This window comes from Misgurnus anguillicaudatus, chromosome 22 (genome assembly GCF_027580225.2).
Source record: "Misgurnus anguillicaudatus chromosome 22, ASM2758022v2, whole genome shotgun sequence".
NCBI lineage: Eukaryota > Metazoa > Chordata > Actinopteri > Cypriniformes > Cobitidae > Misgurnus > Misgurnus anguillicaudatus.
In genome coordinates this window covers 35145437-35155826 of record NC_073358.2, presented here as the reverse complement: position 1 = coordinate 35155826, position 10390 = coordinate 35145437, and positions in this window count along the sequence as shown.

The following is a 10390-nucleotide window of genomic DNA, read 5'->3' as shown; positions in this document are numbered from 1 at the left end:
TCCTCCAAAGGCAGTGCTTGGAGATTCACCACTTGATCTCTAAAAGGAGTGGTGGGAACTTTGGGCACAAAGCCGGGCCGGGGTCTCAGTGTTACGCTGGATGCAGCCGGCCCGAACTGAAGGCACGATTCATCGACCGAAAATGCATGAATATCCCCTATCCTCTTAACAGAAGCCAAAGCAAGGAGAGTTAAAGTTTTCATTGTAAGAAACTTAACACTCACACTATGCAGAGGCTCGAATGGGGCTTCCTGGAGTGATTTCAGCACCAAGGACAGGTCCCAAGGAGGAATAGAGGGGGGACGCGAAGGATTCAGTCTTCGAGCGCCTCTGAGAAATCTAATGACTAGGTCGTGCTGACCCACTGTTCTACCGTTTACGGGTGAATGGTGAGCTGATATCGCAGCGATATCGACTTTAATAGTGGATGGTGACAGCCTATTCTCCAAGCGACGCTGGAGATATAAAAGCACAACACTAATCGGGCATTCTCGGGGGTTTTCTCTTCGGGAAGAACACCAGTCGACAAACAGGTTCCATTTAAGCGCGTAAGCCTGTCTCGTAGACGGCGCTCGCGCAGCAGCAATAGTGTTAGATACCTCTTGCGGTAAATCACTCATATCCTCCGTGCCCCGTCCAGAGACCACACATGGAGGTTCCACAGGTCGGGGCGCGGGTGCCATAATGTGCCCTCTTGTTGAGAAAGAAGGTCCTTCCTCAGGGGAATCTTCCACAGAGGGGCTGTCGCGAGGAGAGAGAGTTCTGGAAACCAGCTCCTGGTTGTCCAATACGGTGCCACCAACAGCACGCTCTCCTCGTCCTCCCGGATTTTGCATAAGGTTTGCGCAATGAGGCTCACCGGAGGGAACGCGTATTTGCGCATGTTTCGCGGCCAGCTGTGTGCCAATGCATCCACGCCGAGCGAGTCGTCGGCTAGTGAATAGAACAGGCGACAATGGGTCGTCTCTGGGGAAGCAAACAGATCTATCTGCGCTTTGCCGAAACGTCTCCAAATTTGCTGAACCGCAATGGGGTGGAGTCGCCATTCGCCGGGACGCGCAGCCCGAGAGAGCGCATCCGCCTCTACATTGAGCGTGCCCGGGATGTAAATGGCACGAAGAGACCTCAAATTCTTCTGACTCCAAGTGAGGAGGTGACGGGCGAGATGCGACAGGTGACGCGAGCGTAAACCGCCTTGACGATTGATGTACGCCACGGTCGCAGTGTTGTCTGTACGAACTAATACATCTTTGCCCCGTAACTCGTTGCTGAAACGGACGAGCGCAAGATATACAGCCCACATTTCCCGGCAGTTTATGTGCCAATGCAGCTGGGGTGTCGTCCAGACCCCCGAAGCCGCAAGCCCATCGTACGTGGCCCCCCACCCCGTGTCTGACGCATCTGTGCATACTATCGCGTGCCTGGAGACCTGTCTCAGAGGCACACCGGCTCGGAGAAACGCACGGTCTGACCACGGAGTGAAAGTGCGACGACACGCAGGTGTAATGATAACACGGTGAATGCCGCGCAACCACGCTCTCCTCGGGACTCGATCGTGAAGCCAACGCTGAAGCGGTCGCATATGAAGCAGTCCGAGCGGAGTTACAGCTGCGGCTGCTGCCATATGCCCCAAAAGCTTCTGAAATTGTTTCAGCGGGACCGCGCTCTTGCTCTTGAATGTATTCAGGCAAGTCAGAATCGACTGTACACGCGCTTCTGTTAGACGAGCTGTCAAATCGATCGAGTCCAGTTCCATACCGAGAAAAGAGATTCTCTGCACGGGGCAAAGCTTGCTCTTTTCCCAGTTGACCCGAAGACCCAAACGAGCGAGGTGTTTTAAAGTTAAATCTCTGTGATCGCACAGCGTCTGACGTGTTTGAGCTATTATTAGCCAATCGTCCAGATACGCGAGAATGCGCACACCTCTCTCTCTCAGGGGTTGTAAAGCCCCCTCCACTACTTTGGTGAATACACGGGGCGACAGAGAGAGCCCGAATGGGAGGACTTTGTACTGGTATGCTCGCCCCTCGAACGCAAAGCGGAGAAACGGCCTGTGTCGGGGGAGAATCGATACGTGAAAGTACGCGTCCTTCAGGTCGATAGATGCGAACCAATCGTTTGGACGAATGCATGGAAATATGCGTTTGGGCGTCAGCATTTTGAACGGCATTCTGTGAAGTGCACGGTTCAGCGAACGCAGGTCCAGGATCGGTCGCAAGCCGCCGCTTTTCTTGGGTACAATAAAGTAAGGGCTGTAAAACCCCGACCTCATCTCGGCTGGAGGGACCGGCTGAATCGCGTCTTTCGCCAATAAGACAGCGATCTCCGCACGGAGGACGTGCGCATCGGCAGCTCTCACCGTAGTGAAACGAACGCCGGAGAATTTGGGGGGACGCCGGGCAAATTGGATCGCATAGCCGAGACGAATCGTGCGTAAAAGCCAACGCGACGGGCTGGGAAGCTGTTCCCACGCCCCCAGATACCGTGCGAGAGGGACTAAAGGCACGATCGGTGTACCCGCGGCGGGCGCAACGGAGGTGATCGCCGGTGTGTGCGTAACGGCCGCACCGACAGCAGTGTTGTGTGTGATAACACTCACCTGAGTCCGTTGCTGGGTGGTTGAGTAAGGGAGGCTCTGCTGAAGACACCTCACACCACTCGATGCACCCTCTGGCGAAGGAGGAGGGAGACGATGGGTTATGAGCCCGTAGCTGTCTCCTACCGGCTGAGAGCGCGGTGGGGTTATGAGCCCGTGCGCCGCTCTCGTTCTCCTCTGATGAGTCGGAGAACGAGGGGGGGTTATGAGCCCTCTCGTATCTCCGGAGCTCATCTGAAGACCTAGAGATGGAAGTGGAATTCGCTCTTTTTGTGGATTTGTGGGTGCCGACTGAAAAGTCGGCGGAACAGAAAAATGAAACAAAAGATTCCCCAACCGGCCCTCCTCCGGTGGGGGGAGTGGTGCCTTCACCATCTCCCGAAGAGCGATCCCCTCCATCTCTAGGTCGCCCGTCTCAGGGCCGCTTTGATCTTCTTTTACCACCCTTTGCAGCGGGCTGAGCGGGCGGGGCGGGCTGCTGACGACCGGTTCCTCGCTTCTTAGAAGAGCCCCGGGGAGGAACGGAGGCGGCCGCGGCAGGACGCCCTCGGCGAGGAGCAGGCTGAGGCGCCGACGTGGATGGGGCAGGCGCAGGACGCTTCCGACGTGGCATGATCTGAGCGATGGCCTCAGTCTGCTTCTTGGCCGCGGAGAATTGCTGGGCAAACTCCTCGACCGTCTCGCCGAACAGGCCGGTCTGGGAAACCGGAGCATTCAGGAGCCGGGTTTTATCAGCGTCCTTCATGTCCGCCAGACACAGCCAGAGATGGCGTTCCTGGACTACCAGGGTAGACATCGCACGCCCGACGGCGCGTGCGGTGACCTAGGTCGCACGAAGCGCCAGATCAGTAGCCGCACGTAGTTCCGAGAACTCCGCCGAGTCGTGACCTCCCGCGTGCAGATCCCTCAGAGCCTTAGCCTGATGGACCTGCAGCAATGCCATGGCATGCAGGGCAGAGGCTGCCTCCCCACAAGCCTTGTAAGCAGCACCGGACAGCGCCGAAGACTGCTTACAGGCCCGTGAGGGGAGAGTAGGCTGGTCCCGCCAGGAGGAAGCGACACCGGCCGGACACAACTGCATCGCGACCGGGCGCTCCACTGACGGGATACCAGTGTACCCCTTGGCATCTCCACCCTCGAGAGAGGTGAGAGGTGAAGGCTGATACGGCCGGTTCCGGGCGGAAAACGGGGTTTTCCACGACCGCGTCAGCTCTTCATGCACCTCGGGGAAGAAAGGCACCGGGGGCGAGGACTGAGAAGCCCTGGCACCCCCGAAGAACCAATCATCGAGGCGGGACGGTTCAGGTGGGGGAGGTTTAGTCCACTCCAAGCCGACCGCCTCCGCCGCCCGAGCGAGCATGGCTGCCATCTCAGGGTCGAACGCAGAAGCCGCAACCTGGCCCGAAGGCGGGAGCGGATCCGGATCGACGTCTGAGGCTGACAACCCCCCCTCCGACGTTACGGTGGATATCGCGTCAGGTGGAGGCTCGACAGAGCGCGAGGACACCGTAGAACACGGGCCACTCGTCTCCATCGGGACCTCCGCTGGCAACGGATCAGGGCGCTGGGAGCTACTGGACGAACCAGCAGACCGACCCAGCACCGTTATACGGAGGTCATCCTTCGCAAGTCTGGTAGCTGCGCCCTTAGCAGCACCAGACTGGGAAGGCGGGGGCCGTTGCCGGAGGAACGACACCCGTCTCCGCAAATCCGCCATAGTCATACCCTCACAGATGGGGCATGAGCTATCACGCAACGCTGCCTCTGCGTGCTGGAGCCCCAGACACGAAAGACAACGCTTGTGGCCATCCTGGGGGGCGATAAACACACCGCATCCAGAAACGGAACACGGACGGAAATCCATCTTTAAAAAGACGACCCCGACCGTGACACGAATGAGTGGCTGTCTTTAAAAAGACACAAAGCTCAAACGTGCTGCTCTTTCAGGGAAATCACTCTTTTGTGCGAGCTGGTGAAACACACAGGGAGAGGCAAACGCACTCACTCGAACTCAAGTCCTAAATTAAGAGACAGAGAGAGAGAGAAAGGGTGGAAAAAAACACTGCGAGCCTCCGCTGAGGTGTCGTTGCCCAACCAACTTCAGCAAGCTGAGACTTTTCTTCCCAGAACAGGATCTACGAAGATCAGATTTGGAATAGCTTCTCGTGAGCAGATGTCTGCCGGCTTCGAAGCAATAAAGCTGATTTGGTATTATGCACCTGTGCCTTATATACGCACCTGGCGGGGCGGCGCCGGCATTATGCAAATACCTGCATGCCAAGTTCATTGGCGTTTTTGATAGTTCTCGAAGTAGATAGGTCACCCGCGAAGCGGTTCCCAATTCGTCGGTCACGACGTGACGTCGTAGTGACCGACTGAAAGGGAACTTGTTGCAGTTATTTTCAGGGAACTCTACTACAGTACTTGATTCCATATAAGATCATCCATATGTAAGTACATACTTTTTCTTACGTTCTTATGAGTGCCTAACACAAAAAAAATGCTGTGATTTTTTTAACCCAGCTTTGGGTATAAATGGGATCTCTTGGTCCATATCACAGAGCTGGCATCCACATTTTTGTTACAATAATGAAACACTGAGGGGCGGTGTGTCGCCACTACACCAAACTTAATGCCATTTCAAAATGTAAAATTATTATGACATTACTCAGCCCCAACTCTTTGTAATTCCTATAAGAAAATAGGGGAAAAGAATACGTAAAATGAAACAAAAAAGAAAGTTGTATCACAGAGACGAAAAAATATAATAAATTGTGCAAGTGACACGAAAAAGAAAAAGCTTAATTTCGTGCCATGGAAACAGAATAAATTAATACAATTTTTTGTGACTATAACACGACTTTCCATTGGACATAACACAAAACAAAACATAACAGCATTACAAACAAAAAACAAACTTGCAGAACATATTACAGAGGAGGACAACATGATAAAATACACTGTTAACACATAATGTGGTCAGTGTGCAATGATAAACATATAGAATAAAAATCTATTTACAGCAACACAGAGAAGAATAGATTTCAGGTAAAAAATATATGCTTTAATGCCACTAACTTTAGGGATATGCACACTTTCCCCTCTTTGTATCCTTTTTATTTGTTTTGTAAATAATATAAACACATTTTTTAAATAGAAATTAACTGCTTATTGTAATGAGAAACACAGTAGGCTATATGTTTATTACGGCTATAAAGTGTTTTAATGAACATCATTTATTTGCATGAAGAAAGCAGTCTTAACCTCAAAAGGCCAGTATTTTGTTATGCATATTACTGTGCATACAAAACTGTAAAGGAGCTTCTCCTCTCTGTACTTAATTATGCCATTTTTCTTCACTTCTGAAAGCTAGAAACCAATAAGAACGTTTCGAAGCTTGTCAGTTTAGTTTCACAAAATTAAAGGTGCACCGTGTAATTTTTAGTTGGATCTAAAAAAATGCAATATAATATACATAACTATATTATCAGTGGTGTATTAAGACCTAACATAATGAACTGAATTGTTTTTATTACTTTAAAATTAGATATTTTTATCTACATAGACCGCATGTCTCCTTAAATGGAAGTCGCCATTTCGCACAGCCATGTTTCTACAGTAGCACTAAATGGACAAAGTGCTCTACAGAGCGTGTTTCGTCACTACATTGTCTCAGACTAAATGTTTGTCGTGAGCTGTTGACTTATCCATTGTTTGCCATTCACAATCTCACCAATTAAAAATCACCTTTAAAGGGGACATTTCACAAGACTTTAAAATTTTTTTAAAATAAGTCTTTGGTGTCCCCAGAGTACGTATGTGAAGTTTTAGCTCAAAATTGCCCACAGATAATTCATTATAACATGATAAAATTGCCACTTTAGGTGTGAGCAATAATGTGCAGTTTTTAAGTGTGTCCTTTAAAATGCAAATGAGCTGATCTGTACTAAATGGCAGTGTTGTGGTTACTGTGATAGTGCAGATTAAGGGGCGGTATTATTCCCTTCTGACATCCCAAGGGGAACCAAATTTCAATGACCTATTTTTCACATGCTTGCAGAGAATGGTTTACCAAAACTAAGTTACTGGGTTGTTCTTTTTCCCATTTTCTAGGTTGATAAAAGCACTGGGGACCCAGTTTTAAAACTTAAACATGGAAAACGTCTGATTTTCATGATATGTCTCCTTTAAAATATATATCTGAAAAATATTTAGTTTTGTTTGGGGAACTTATGGACAGCTATATAACTGTATACCCCGGGTTGTTGAATGCTTCAGTCTGATTGGTTTAATAAGTTCAAAGGATGTGCAGACGCACACCTGTAAAGTAGTTCCAGGTCTGTCGACCACACTACAGCACACACTATCACTTCACCAAGTTTAACTGAAATAATGGATTTATTTAATTTCAACAAATAAAGCATAAATATATCTGTGGTAGCAAAATAAATAAATATTTTTAAAAATGAATAAAATAATTAAAAAGAAAATTAATTAATTAATTAATAAAATAAATAGATACTGATTACCTACTTGTTCAGTTTTGTTTTTGCTTCATTTCTAATAATATAAAAATAGAACAAAACATAAATACTGAAGAAAATATATTATATATAAATAATTTGCTTTGCGTTGTGTCTGCATTACCACCTTCGGTGTGCTTTTTTATCCAAACATTCAATGGCCCATTGTCAATTATTCCCCACTAAGACGGTTAGTTTCAGTCCTTAATCCCGATTGGTCAATAGCTGTGGTTTATTTACAATTTACTCCCCCTAATGATTCTGTGTATCACTGCCGCACCCTTAGCAAGGATTTTTAGCAACATAAACATATATGCGAAATATTCTGTTGCTGTTCATTCAGGCATTTTTTTTTTCAGCGGAAGGAAGGTTTTTACTTCATGAAAGTTGCATTGATACATATTTTGCTGTAATATTTGTATTGTTTGGTAACCGCAATAAAGTACTCGATGCTAGTGCTGTATCATGAAAAAGTCACGACTGAAGGGGTTGCAGCCTTTTAGCCTTATTGCAATGCTTACGTAAAGGCTACTCTTCTCTGTCAGCAAGAACTTTATCATTAAAGTTCTGGAGTCTCATTTATAAAACTGTGCATAGGATCCTAACTAAAAGTCTACGTACGCACAAAAGCCAAAAATGGCATATGCCAAAAAATATTACTTATAAAACAAAGCAATGTTCCCTTTATAAGTCACAGATCACTTGCAAGTGTGCTTACATGAATCATCCTCAGATCCCACCCTGCAAGCCCATTTTTCCATCAAGTTTGTTTTTTATAGATCACAACCTTTGCGTGGGAGCTGGCGTACGCACATTTCCAGCCCCATTTGGGCATATGCACACTTTTAAATGAGACCCCTGATCAGTCTCCATACACCAATTTAGTAACATGATGTAACTTCTTTCATATAAACTCACAAAAACAACAACAAAGTGTTTTGTGTCATTTTACATCTCTTCTTTTCTTGGCAAGAATAAATTACAATGTGAACACTATATGTCATAATAAAGTCTATTTATTATTTTATTTTTAAGACAATCTTCTTTTCTACTCTATAAGCAATATACTGTAGTTTGCTTTTCAATGGTTTTCTGTTCAGAAGACATCCCACTTACTAAGCAAATTGTGTAATGATGTATGCCATGCCCTTGGGAGAAAAAGACTATTAATTTGTTCACTTAAAAAATGACATCTCTTTTGCTGACCACATAAAGGAGGTCTTGCTGTATCGTGAAATCTCAGCAAACAGTGATTTGTATTCCGGGAAGCTTTTCTGGTGGTTTAGGTGGGTGTAAACTGGACTGTACATTACAGTTGTTTTCTGTAATTGAAGTGCTGAGATGACAGGGGATTTACGGCTTTTCCAATAGCGTGTGTTTGGAGATCGATCAGAGCTGGCAAGTCACAGAATATTATGCTGGGGACAGGTCTGTTTGTTATCTGATCTCTACCGGTGAAGGTTACTTTGGAGTAAAACGTGAGCAAAGTGAAAACCGTAAAGAGAGATCATAAAGGTGGTTAGTGCTAAGCATTGATTTTAGGGGCCATACGCAAACTACTTTACACAGAGACATGCAGAAGAATTAATTGTACACAGTCATTTATCTGCATTCGCTTTTTGTTGTTCACTGTATAATCCAGCTCATGGAAAGAATTGCAAATTCTTGGACTACGCAAATCAAATCCAAACTTTCATAAACACTACTCATGCAACCTTGCCCTAAATAATGGAAACTCTGTAAAAGTCAATTATTTGTGGCACCTACAGTATAAAGTGTTACCCAGTGATTGATAGAATGGTGTAAGGAGAAAGAGAAGACATCTGGGTCAATGATAAGCAAATGGACAGTGACGTCCAGAGAAATAGGATGAGTGTAGGAACATAAGCAATGCTGTTTCTAAAGAAAAGTATGCTAGGTCAAGGTGAAAAATGATAAGGAATGCAAAAAATAGATCAGCACAGACTCATGAGATTATCGTGGCTCTTGCTTAAAGGGTGAGAAGTCAGCAGGCTAATAAAGCTGGTGCTAAAATAACCAGTGGCCTTCAAAGAAAGAGCGAGGGGGGGCTATCTGAACGCAGATACTGTAAGATGCATTCACTGCCAGATTCTCTCATTTCTTTGAATGCTTGAGGGGATGCTGATAAGATGCCAAGCCTGGAATTGTTGTCTACTTTAAACCAAATTAAATTTATCATCAGGTCTGTGGGGCAATAGCCACTTTACAAGGATTTGAAGAGACAAGAGACGGTTTGTGTTGAGTGATGCCATTTTAAGATTTTGGTTCTAAAATACGATAAACACCATTTAAAAAAAATAAGTTAACGCCAAAATCAGTATTGTATCAGGTCAGTATTAAAAAGTAAATTCTTCATTTTACGCAAAATCCGATATTCGGCGTGTTATTCTGTCATCTTTTCTCCCTTTTTGTCCAAACCATGACAAACGCCAGTCCTCCTCCTCTGCAGAATGCAATAAATTTGCTTAATCGCAGCACACCATTCCACGCATTGTAAACAATGGTGGCGCGTTGAATACACATGGAATCCTATTTTTCTCATCTACTTTGTATTTCGTGATCAACAAACAAACAAAACAACATAGTAATTTTGATGGCATTAATAAACCTGTGGTGGTTTTCTGTGGCGGGGAAGAAACGTAAGCGAAATCTAATAATTTACGTAAGATGCACTCGGGTGAAGGAAAAATGCCAGCTGTTGCTTGTTCTCACACTACAGCATCAAGCTTCTGTCATGCTAACACATTGACCCCAGGGGATCTTATGAAAAACTTTACATTATTTTACTCAAAGTCAACGAAAATCGAGCAGGACCAAAACATTTTACAGCTCATCGCCGTCAAAAAAGTTCAGTGACAATGTCCCAAGGATTACAGCAGCAATGACAGAATATAAAGTATTTTGATTAATGCCATTAATGTTTATTTATTTAATCAGTGTATACCACTAGTCAACTAAATGAATATAACATGGCAAAGATGAATGCACATTTATATATTGATTCAGTAGATTTATAATATTAAAAAAAATGTCATGGATTTATTGCATTTTGTGGAAAAAAATAATCAGTTTTTATAATAAATCTTTGAAAATCTAATTATGGATTAGAATTTTTTATGTTATTATAACCTAAATATGCTATGTGAAAGTTTGTAACAGAAAATAGTGGTTTTCATCTTGTCACTTTCTTGGTATAGAAAACACATTTTTACCCAAATTAGTCAATATGGATTTATTGCCAAACTCTTCA